We start from the raw sequence: 9,961 nt of genomic DNA on the forward strand, positions 1-9,961 counted from the left end.
TCTATTGGGGTACAAAGCATATTTAAGGTCGAGAAGTTGGCCACATATGACGGAACTGGGTTTCAAAGAGAAGATCAAATGAATAGAATTATTATTTGATCTTCAGATCCCACACCCTGGTGTCGTGGATGACACGGTGCACATTAATCCAGTGTTCTGCGTGGAGAATTATTTTCGAGTGCGGAAGACAGTCATAGAGACACCAACTTGATTTGGAGCTTTCGTGACTGCAGGAATTACTCTTTGGTTGTTTCGGTAAAGTCACGTAGAAATAAAAAATGTGTGCCTATGTGTGTGTCTCTCTCTCTGTGTGTCTGTGTTATCTCTCTCTGCGTATGTGTATGTCTATGTGTTTCCATGTCTGTGTTTTCTCTCTCTCTCTCAAATTTAGCAATCTTTGGAAGAACGTAATCAACCAGGTAGAGTGTTGAACTGTTATGTTGGCCGACTCTCTGTGTTGTATTGCATTATATTTCTAAGTTTACTGGGTTTGTTTTCGTTTTCATTAGTACTTGATGACGATTGCTTGTGTTGCAATCGAAACGTCGTATGCTATTATTTAATTAATAGAGATACGCTTTCATTTCTTGCAAAGTCGGTGGTTGCATAACAGTAAGCCATGCACACCACTGCCTTTACGAAGCCTTCAACTCACCAAATAAGGTAAAGCACAGCGGGCCACTCTGAATCTTCAACTTCATACACCCAACCACCCTCCTTCAACATTCCAGTGTGCTTACCTTACTGGAGCTTTTACTTAAAACCAAAACTCGGGAGAGAAAAAATATTGAAAACAACTCAACATTAACTTTATTTAGAGTGGAAAATATTTACTCTCTCTCCTCACTCTCTCCATCCCAAACTTAAATTCCACACTCTCCACTTTGGACACTCACTCTCCCCTCATTGTCTCTCACGATCTGCTTCCTGCCTCTCACTCCCTCTGCTGCACAATCGCCCTCCCTCTGCTGCACAATCTCACTCCCTCTGCTGCACCATCTCACTCCTTCTGCTATACAATCTCACTGCCTCTGCTGCACAATCTTACTCCCTCTGCTGCACCATCTCACTCTGCTGCACAATCTCACTCCCTCAGTTGCACCATCTCACTCCTTCTGCTGCACGATCTCACTCTGGTGCACCATCTCCCTCTGCTGCACCATCTCCCTCCCTCTGTTGCACCATCTCACTCCCTCTGCTGCACCATCTCACTCCTGCTTTACAATCTCACTGCCTCTGCTGCACAATCTCACTCCCTCAATTGCAAGTTCCACTCTGCTGCACATTTCTCACTCCCTCTGCTGCACAATCTCACTCTGCTGCACAATCTCATTCCCTCTGCTGCACCATCTCACTCCCTCTGCTGCACATCTCACTCCCTTTGTTGCAAGTTCCACTCTACTGCACATTCTCACTCCCTCTGCTGCACCATCTCACTCCCTCTGCTGCACAATCTCACTCCCTCTGCTGCACAATCTCACTCCCTCTGCTGCACAATCTCACTCCTTCTGCTGCACAATCTCACTCCCTCTGCTGCACAATCTCACTCCCTTTGTTGCAAGTTCCACTCTACTGCACATTCTCACTCCCTCTGCTGCACAATCTCACTCCCTCTGCTGCACAATCTCACTCCCTCTGCTGCACAATCTCACTCCCTCTGCTGCACAATCTCACTCCTTCTGCTGCACAATCTCACTCCCTCTGCTGCACAATCTCACTCCCTATGCTGCACAATCTCACTCCTTCTGCTGCACGATCTCACTCCTTCTGCTTCTCAATCTCCCTCTCACTCGCTCATTCCCTCCCACTCTCCTTCTTTTTGTCAATTCCTCCACGCTTTTGCAGTCTGTTCACATCCCACACTGTCCTGCTGATTTAACTCGCATGCTTAATCATATATTCATCTCATTTGTAAATTCTACCACGAAAGTGTACATTGGGAAGATCTAGTACAAACGTGTTTGCCGTCTGCCCTTCATCACTGGCGAGCAAACTTGTCTGAAGAATGGCCATTGCCAGAAATATCATCTTTACATTTCCCTCTGTGCTCAATAATGCATTTTTGCTGCTGGACACATTAATGCCATCAGTCATAACTTTTGTAAATGCTACATTTGCCAGAGAATGCAGCCAGAAACATCTTAGCGAGCAAAGAGTTTCTCAGTGCCAATTCAGCTTTTAGAATTGCAGTGTGTTGTCAACTATGATCTGTGTGGTGTGGTGTAATTGTATGGTTTGAGTGTTCTATAATGTGCAGCGCATCTTCAATGTGGTGCTATCTGTTCTGTGCAGTGGTGTGTGCACTCTGTACTGTGACATATGTTTAGTGTGGTGTGATGTGTGCTCTGGTGTGATGTGTCCTCTGTGTGGTGTGACACGTGCTCTGTGTTGTGTGGCATATGCTCAGTGTGATGTGTGTTCTGATGTGATGCCTGCTTGTGGTATGATGCGTGATCGGTATGGTGCGACCCGTGCTCTCTGTGGTGTGACGCGTGCTCTCTGTTGTGTGGCATGTGCTCAGTGTGATTTTGTGTAGCATACTCTGTGGGGTGCAGGATGCATTCTGGGAGATATTGCGAGCCACTAAGTGAAGTGGGCAGAGCTTCATTTTGATAGCTGCATGTCGACGCGAACTGCGACATCACTCCAATAGCTCAACTTATAAAGTCTCTCCGTGCCAATACCTGGGCCACATCGAGGGAGGGTTGGGCATCTGAAATGACAAACTCGAGAGGGCCCACCCCTGCCTTTAATCCAGTGGTTCCTAACCTTTACTACAGCCTTGCACCGCCTTGGTTCTCAATCGTAAAAAAACGTATCTTAATAAATACACAGGTATGATGAAACAAAGTAACTTGTACTTTAGTGCCCGTGGTCAATTTTTAGTTCGATTATTAGCATTCTAAAAATATATGGACGAGTCTCGCACCCCCAGAAAGGGCATCGCGTACCCCCAGGGGATGCACGCTGCACCCCAGGTTAAGAACCACTGCTCTAATCCCTCTTTCTCAGCCTCGTGTGCACCCCTAGACAATCCTGCTCCCACCCCACACTATATCCTCCACTCTCCCACAAACCCTCATTCCACCCAGACCCTCTTCACCTCCCATCCATAGACGCCAAGCCCACCAATGTAGCCTGGCCCCAGTATCGACCCTGCACTCGCCCTCCTCACGAAATCATCAGCTGCGATAACAACACACACACACTCCGAGTTGGGTTATAAAGTAATTTTAGAGAAAAATAAATAAAATAAATGCATTAAAGTGCTGCCCTGAACAACTGAAGTGCTGTCCATAACGGCAGAGTGGGTTTCGTACGAGCCAACAGCAGTCTCAAGAGAAGCAGGACATTGTGATAGAAGGATATAAAATGGGGGAGGGTGTACATTGCAAAAAAATCAAGCAATGGCATCTGGGACAAATAATACACCCACGTTGTGACTGTACCTTCAAGACCAGAACTCTCTCCCCCCCCCGGCACCTCCGACCAGCACGGTTGGCTGCGTAACGGTGCAAAAGAAGTGCAACATGCATACGTATGTACGTACATCAATAATGGTTCACTGGTGTTTCAAGACTATTAGTAATGGGTTCTGTGAAGACGAGATGCACAAGTAAAGTTTGTAACTATGTTCTGGGGAGTTGAGATGAGTATGTGACAGCTGCGATGTGTGCAAGAGGATGGAGCCCTTTATAAATATCTGATGAAGCAAAAACATTGATCTCAAAAAAGATCATTTGAAGATCAGGAGAAGGCAGAAATGGATTCATGAAATGAGACAATCGCGAACTTTTAGAGCTCGGTTTTGAGAGTCGTAGAGGATTCTACACATATGCACAGTTACTGAAACAATGGACCAACATTCCGCCCTATTTTATTTGTGAATAAAAAATGACATTGTAAAAAAAATACGTTTTTTTAAAAGGCCCATTTGTATCGGCACTGGCTCTTCAAGGGCATTCCAAATGAGGGAGGAGCAGATGAAGCTCCGTGCAGTTGATCCCACTCAACACGTCGAGTGCAGACGGCACAAACACAGGACACTCACGATTACATGGTGGAGAAATCACCGCGGCTCATTTAGAGCCAGCCTCGAATTGCATCCAAAGTGTCGATGAAATCTAGCTCAGAGTGTCTACTCACAACCAGAATGGCACATCGGCCACTGGGATACACTCGGCATGCTCTATCTCCCGACATGTTGTTTTAAGCAATGTTGTTTCGTACTAAGCGCAGCTTTAGATTCATGAACTGTGGTTTGCATCTGTCAGGACACGGGGAACTGATTTTCCGGGAAGCAAAAAATGCACGTCGCGCGCCACTGCCCCGTAGCACACGAGCGATGGACTCTTCCGTATCACGTGCGAGTTTGGAGTAAGTGGCGACACATGAACGCTTACGCGTGGTCACACTCGCGCCGAACAAACGAAGTTACAAACAAAAACAAAACAATGCTCAAAAAAGGAAGAGCAACTTTGCTTTTGTCAAGCCCCGTAGGCGGCACTTTGAGGCGCAAGGGAAATCAAATCCAACAGTCGCCCGCTGAATTGCAAGTGCGGAATCCAGAATTAAGCACACAAAGGGAGGAACGAACGGGGGCAGCACCCCCTGTAACTTGCGTTCCCTTTCTTCTCGGGGGATGTTTAGGGCCTACCTCCATGACACTGGGGGTCAGGGTGAAGGGTCTGCCCCTGAATCTGATCCCAAGGGGTTATTGAGGTGGTGGGGGGCGGGGGGGGATGGAACTGACTCGGCGGGCTGAGGGCTGGGGGTCGTGGGCCAAGAGCTGGCCTTTGCATCGGCTCCACCCTCGGTTAATCTGTAGCCATTACAGCCGCCAGCTCAGTTGTTGTTGTTATAGAGGTCGTTTATAACCTCAGATCTCCGTTGTGGAACAAAACAAAATACAACACTTTTAGAAATACAGTGTACCCTAACTTGTGTTCGAGCGGCTTGAAGTCATTGATTCTAGTTTTAGACTCACTTTTTACTTTCTTTAAAAAAACACATTTACACTGCTTGCATAGGTCATGCATTCCCGTGGGCAGATTGTCAGAAACAAGATTTACAGGTGACAAGTGAATTATAGTCGTGGACTGTGTTACAGAATTACTGTGCGGAGCAGTGAGAAGTGACCCGGCTGACGAGAGACCTGGGAAGAAGCTACTTTGTAGGTCATCAAAATAATAATGAAGACTTGTCTATGGCTTGTTAATTCTCAGCACTCTGTCACTGCTCGATGAAGGCCTCTCCCACGCGATGTTGGTCACCTTTGTTGGTCAATGCGGGTCGGTGAATGGGGGGGGGGTTCCCAAAACTCAGTTCAGAAACCACTCACCAGTGACGTCAACTCCGGCCAGGAATCCAACTCGCGTCACTAAAGTGTACGTGGCGGTGCGTCAACCAGACATATCCCCTCCGTGGCTTGTTGATACAGAGAACCCGGGGAGTATTTTTTTACGTGTACTTTTGTCTACACGTAATCTTCATTGACTTCGGCCACATACACACACGTGAGCTCAATTAACATTGTATGGAATGGGACTGGTAGTGAAAAGTGGAATTCAGCTGAAGCCCCCTGGGACTTTTTACAAAGACAAAGATCCCCCGTACAGCCTTTACAAACTTTTGGGGCACGTGCTGTTAGCGAGCAGAAATCTACGAAGGACGGCACGGCACACGAGGGGGTGGGGTGGCCAGCAACAACTCCCGGCCGCCTTTGTCTCCCGAGTGGCGATGTTTGTACACACCGCACCAGATACTCATTTGAGGCTGAGTCGACCTAGGGGAGGCCCAGGACCGATTCAGATAATAGTCACTGGTGTTGGTGGCCGTGAGCGGGAATCGAACTCGGGTCGCTGGGTTTGGAGCGCAGTGCACCTTTTACAGCCACGAACACACACACACACTCCAAAAGCAAGGCGAAAGGGATGTCAAGCCCCAAGATGTGAATACTACACTTCCAAATGATTTACTGTGAATGCAATGTCAAGACTGGTCCAAGACAATAATAACGTCAGTCGAAAGCGAATGCAAATTCTGGCACAGTCAGATCACTGCCATGAGAATGGTCAACATTGTAGCTGATGCGTATTTGTCAGACGTGAGTTCTATAGATTACCGTTCCTCTTACGATCATTTAGCAAAGACATATATTTGTTTGTTTTTGCCATAACCATGTTTCATACATGACTACCGCTACTCCAGTGCAATCTTAATTTATCAAGGGATTCTCAAATGGGTAAATAAAAATTACGATAGGGGCTTCTTTTGAAATGAGCATTGAAGCAACATAACTTCTTAATCGCTATTGAAGTCCAAAAACACTTAAATATCCTCGATAACTTATGAATATGTATTATCTCGTCACGTACACGTTTGCTAATTAAACTTGGGTACACATATTAATATAAACATTTGAACAGTAACATGGTGCTGAATTTTCAGGAAACCCTACCTAATGCCGATCCCTTCTGTCAAAGTTTGCAAATCTGCTTCCTTGCGACTGTCTGGTTTAAAAAAAAAAACATCCACTCAATGTGAACCTGCACAACTCCTGATCTCAGCACCACATGGGTCACACCTTAAAGGGCAAGTTTCAAAGTGCAGTTTCAAAGTGTAAAAGCTGCACCATTAGTCGGAGTCACGTGCAAAAAAACTTACCCAAAGGCAAAGCTCACCTAGGGCTTCAGGACCGAGGTGTACTGGTCATATCCGGACGTTCAGCCACTTCAACAACAGGGCACTTTAGATCCGATCCCTGCACATGTTGGAAATAGGACACGGCACACACACGCCACAGCATGAGAGCACAACATTGGTTATGTGGCACATGCTTTAAAAACCCAACGGATTAAACTCAAATAAAAGATTCATAATGTGCGGCTCAAGGAATTTCACCGTTCCACACGCTTGACCACCCCAAAATATTTGTAATCTCGGATGATTGTAAAGGGCTCTTATCTCCCCTTGTTGTAAGGGCTCTGTTTATGAGCTCCTTTTCGCCTGTCCTCCTCTCGAAATTAAACATATTCGTTTCAGTAATAAACCTCAGCTTTTGTTTACAACTTCGGCGTTGCGGCGATGGCACTGCCGTTTGTGTCCGGCGCTACGAACCTGACAACTCAAGTTCCACTCCCGCCATTCACCAACGTCAAGTGATACGTCAACTTAGTCCTGCCAGAGCTCAAGGTCTTTCTGACAAATGTAAAATTGTGCACTGATGGTCACGGTTCAAGCGAATAAGGCCACGACTGCAGCCAAAAAGCACATTGCCTTTGTGGTGGTGAACTATTCACCAGGGCAACGTTTCCACTCGTAATTCAATAAGAAATGTAGCACTCGCGAAACGCAACAGTCCGATGCTGTACACAGTCCAGTGTGTTTACAGCATTTATTTTAAAATAAAATAGAGGGTTGTATATGTTTAGCTTTACGGTATTTATATATGACGATTTACTGCATTGGACATACCGAGCCGACATGGTGTGATTCGGCCTTCATCCAGCACTGGAGTGATCAACAGTTACAAACTAGAGTAGTGCCTTTTTTATTATAATAATATATCTATGAAATATATATGTAATTCCCTACATTAAACTTAAGGGACTTGCCCTACCATGGGCTTTACGAGAGGTTACAAAAACACACGCTCACCGCGATAATTATCATTCACGGTGTCTTTTTCCGCTATGAAGAAGTCTCGATGAAGATTGTGGTGGAGATGTTTATGGCAGCTTTTCGTGTATATAAAAGAGGGTACAAATTTTTTAATCCATAGGCAAGACATTGACCACAACGACACCAATTTTGTGCAAGCCGGAGTCAAGTGAACACGTAAATATTGGAAGAGGGCAGCCTGACCGTTTAGTCTCATAATTTTTTCCTGTTAGCTGGAATTGTTCTGCTGTCAGTGAAATGGTTTACACTGCAGTGATGTCATTGGCATCATTTTGGCAACTGACCAATGCATTGCGAATTAAACGTTAATAGGAGAAAACATGAGATAAAAACAAATAATTGGTCGTTAAAATCCAGCACTAAAATCCAGAACTACATTTTCAGGAGGGGTCCTGCATTGGGCCCTTTATTTTAAGATGTTAGCCAATTCAATGAGTGTTCATACAAGTGGGAGGAGGCCGAAGCACCCGGGGAAAACCGACGTAGGCGAGGGGGCAACGCTCTATCCCCGGAGAGATGGAAACAGATGGCGATTAGTCCGCTTGCTGTACTGCCTTCTCCTGACGAGCCAGGGTATGGCACCTCAGCGACGGCCACAGGAAGGGATTTTTTTTTGTCGTCACAATATGCGTGTGGTCCACCAACCCTTGCTTCAACAGTGCTGGGTTACAGGCGTGCGTAGCCACCAATTTACAGGCGTGCGTAGCCACCATCCTCCGGTGACATGAAAGGAGTTTTATGACGCCACACATGAACTACTTTAGTGTTCCAGCAAACATCACATGACGCGTGAGCTTGCCTGCGTGTTCACACAGCGGCATGCCAACGCACCAGCACTTTGCTGGAGCATCGCCGTATGTGCTAACTAATGAGTTTGAGCACCGCTGCTGACTGTTTTGTTATTTAAAATGGAACTGTGAAATACAATACAAATGGGATTTGTATTAGCGTTATACATCCACCGGAATATCACGACGTCGCACAGAAAAGATGGATGGATAGAGACGACCACAGGCAGGGCCTGGACTTTAACAGGTTGTCAGGGAGTCAATAGCGCGTTTGGGTGAAACGCCACACTTGTCCGGAGGAGACAGAACAGCAGCATAATTTTGTCAAGCAGTAAAGAACGTGCTTGTTCACCGACGTGAACAACAATGGAAGTAGCCAAATATGCACTGCTGACGCAAACACCATCAGCAGCCATGATTTATCCAGTGCTGGATGAAGACCTACCCAAGCCACCAGCATCCTCGATTGTTGAATTTTTTTTCTTGCACATGACTTGTTTTGCACATTGAGGATTTACCTTGAGCGCCGCGTTGCAACGGGAATTGATGCATTTATCCAAGCGCTCACAAGCCAAAGGCTAGATCACGTAAAAAAAGACCTTACACAATATAGGGAACAGCTACACTAAGACTGCACAATGAAAGTATCGATGTATACATATCAGAATGGGAGCCAGACGTGCTCTTGCCAAGGTTATTCAAACGTTTTCTGAAAAGTGAAGAAAGTCAGAAATATAAATGGATAAACTATTAACCAGTCTAAGATGTGACGATGGCATGTAATGATATTACGAGCAATGTAAATTAGAACAGTGGTAAATTATACAAATAAGTTAGACAACATTTACGCATGGAATCATAACTTTGTGTGTTTATCTCACAACAGCAAAGGCAAGGAATGGATGGGGCTCTTTGAGTGTCGTCAGCATGGAATAGTTTTGCGCTGCACGAGCGCATAATGGGATCCTTAAGACACATGGCGCTGCCTAGCACAGCGGTCACCAATAACATCATGGGCCACATTTTCCAGATGCCATTCACAAAAGCAATATACGTGAAGGTGGCCACACGCACATATGTCCACATATTTCACAATTTGTCTGGGAATTCGTGTATGCGGAAGCGTATATGTGGGTAAATGTGTGAGGTTTCTCTGTGAATGTCTGTGAATGTGGACAAAGCATTGAGTCAACAAAGCCTTACCTTTGGCAGACACGTGAGCACTTTGGTCGAAAGGTAATCCAGCGCTTGGGTAGCTCCGTTGCAAAGCTTTCTCTACGGCTATCTCTCTCTCTTTTTAAACCCTCTGCTCTGTGTCCACTCGAGGTGTACGGTGCGTACGCGTACACAGAGGGCTACACAGGCACACCTGCATACGTCCCAACGCAAATACTTTCACTGAGCGAGCGCACCTGCCGAGTGTGAACCCCGACCAACGTGGCATCGCTCACACTCACGTACACGCACCGCCGAGCGCATACGTGATCAAT

At 46.0% G+C, this 9,961-nt stretch overlaps 1 protein-coding gene across 3 annotated transcripts in view; it reads right to left on the minus strand.

The window, feature by feature from the left end:
• LOC116938011 (tensin-3-like) overlaps nucleotides 1-9,961 on the minus strand; it is a 141,426-nt gene extending 131,465 nt beyond the window's left edge. For 2 of the 3 annotated variants that reach the window (XM_032945234.2, XM_032945222.2), the window contains exons 1-2: nucleotides 9,675-9,961; nucleotides 6,667-6,763 (exon numbers count right to left, since the gene is read on the minus strand). The gene's annotated coding sequence lies outside the window, so the exon portion shown is untranslated. The remainder of the gene's footprint in view (nucleotides 1-6,666; nucleotides 6,764-9,674) is intronic. The other variant, XM_032945227.2, reaches the window with a different exon arrangement.

Source organism: Petromyzon marinus, chromosome 4 (assembly GCF_048934315.1).
Source record: "Petromyzon marinus isolate PM22_M1 ecotype Great Lakes invasive population chromosome 4, UKy_Petmar_22M1.pri1.0, whole genome shotgun sequence".
Lineage (NCBI taxonomy): Eukaryota > Metazoa > Chordata > Hyperoartia > Petromyzontiformes > Petromyzontidae > Petromyzon > Petromyzon marinus.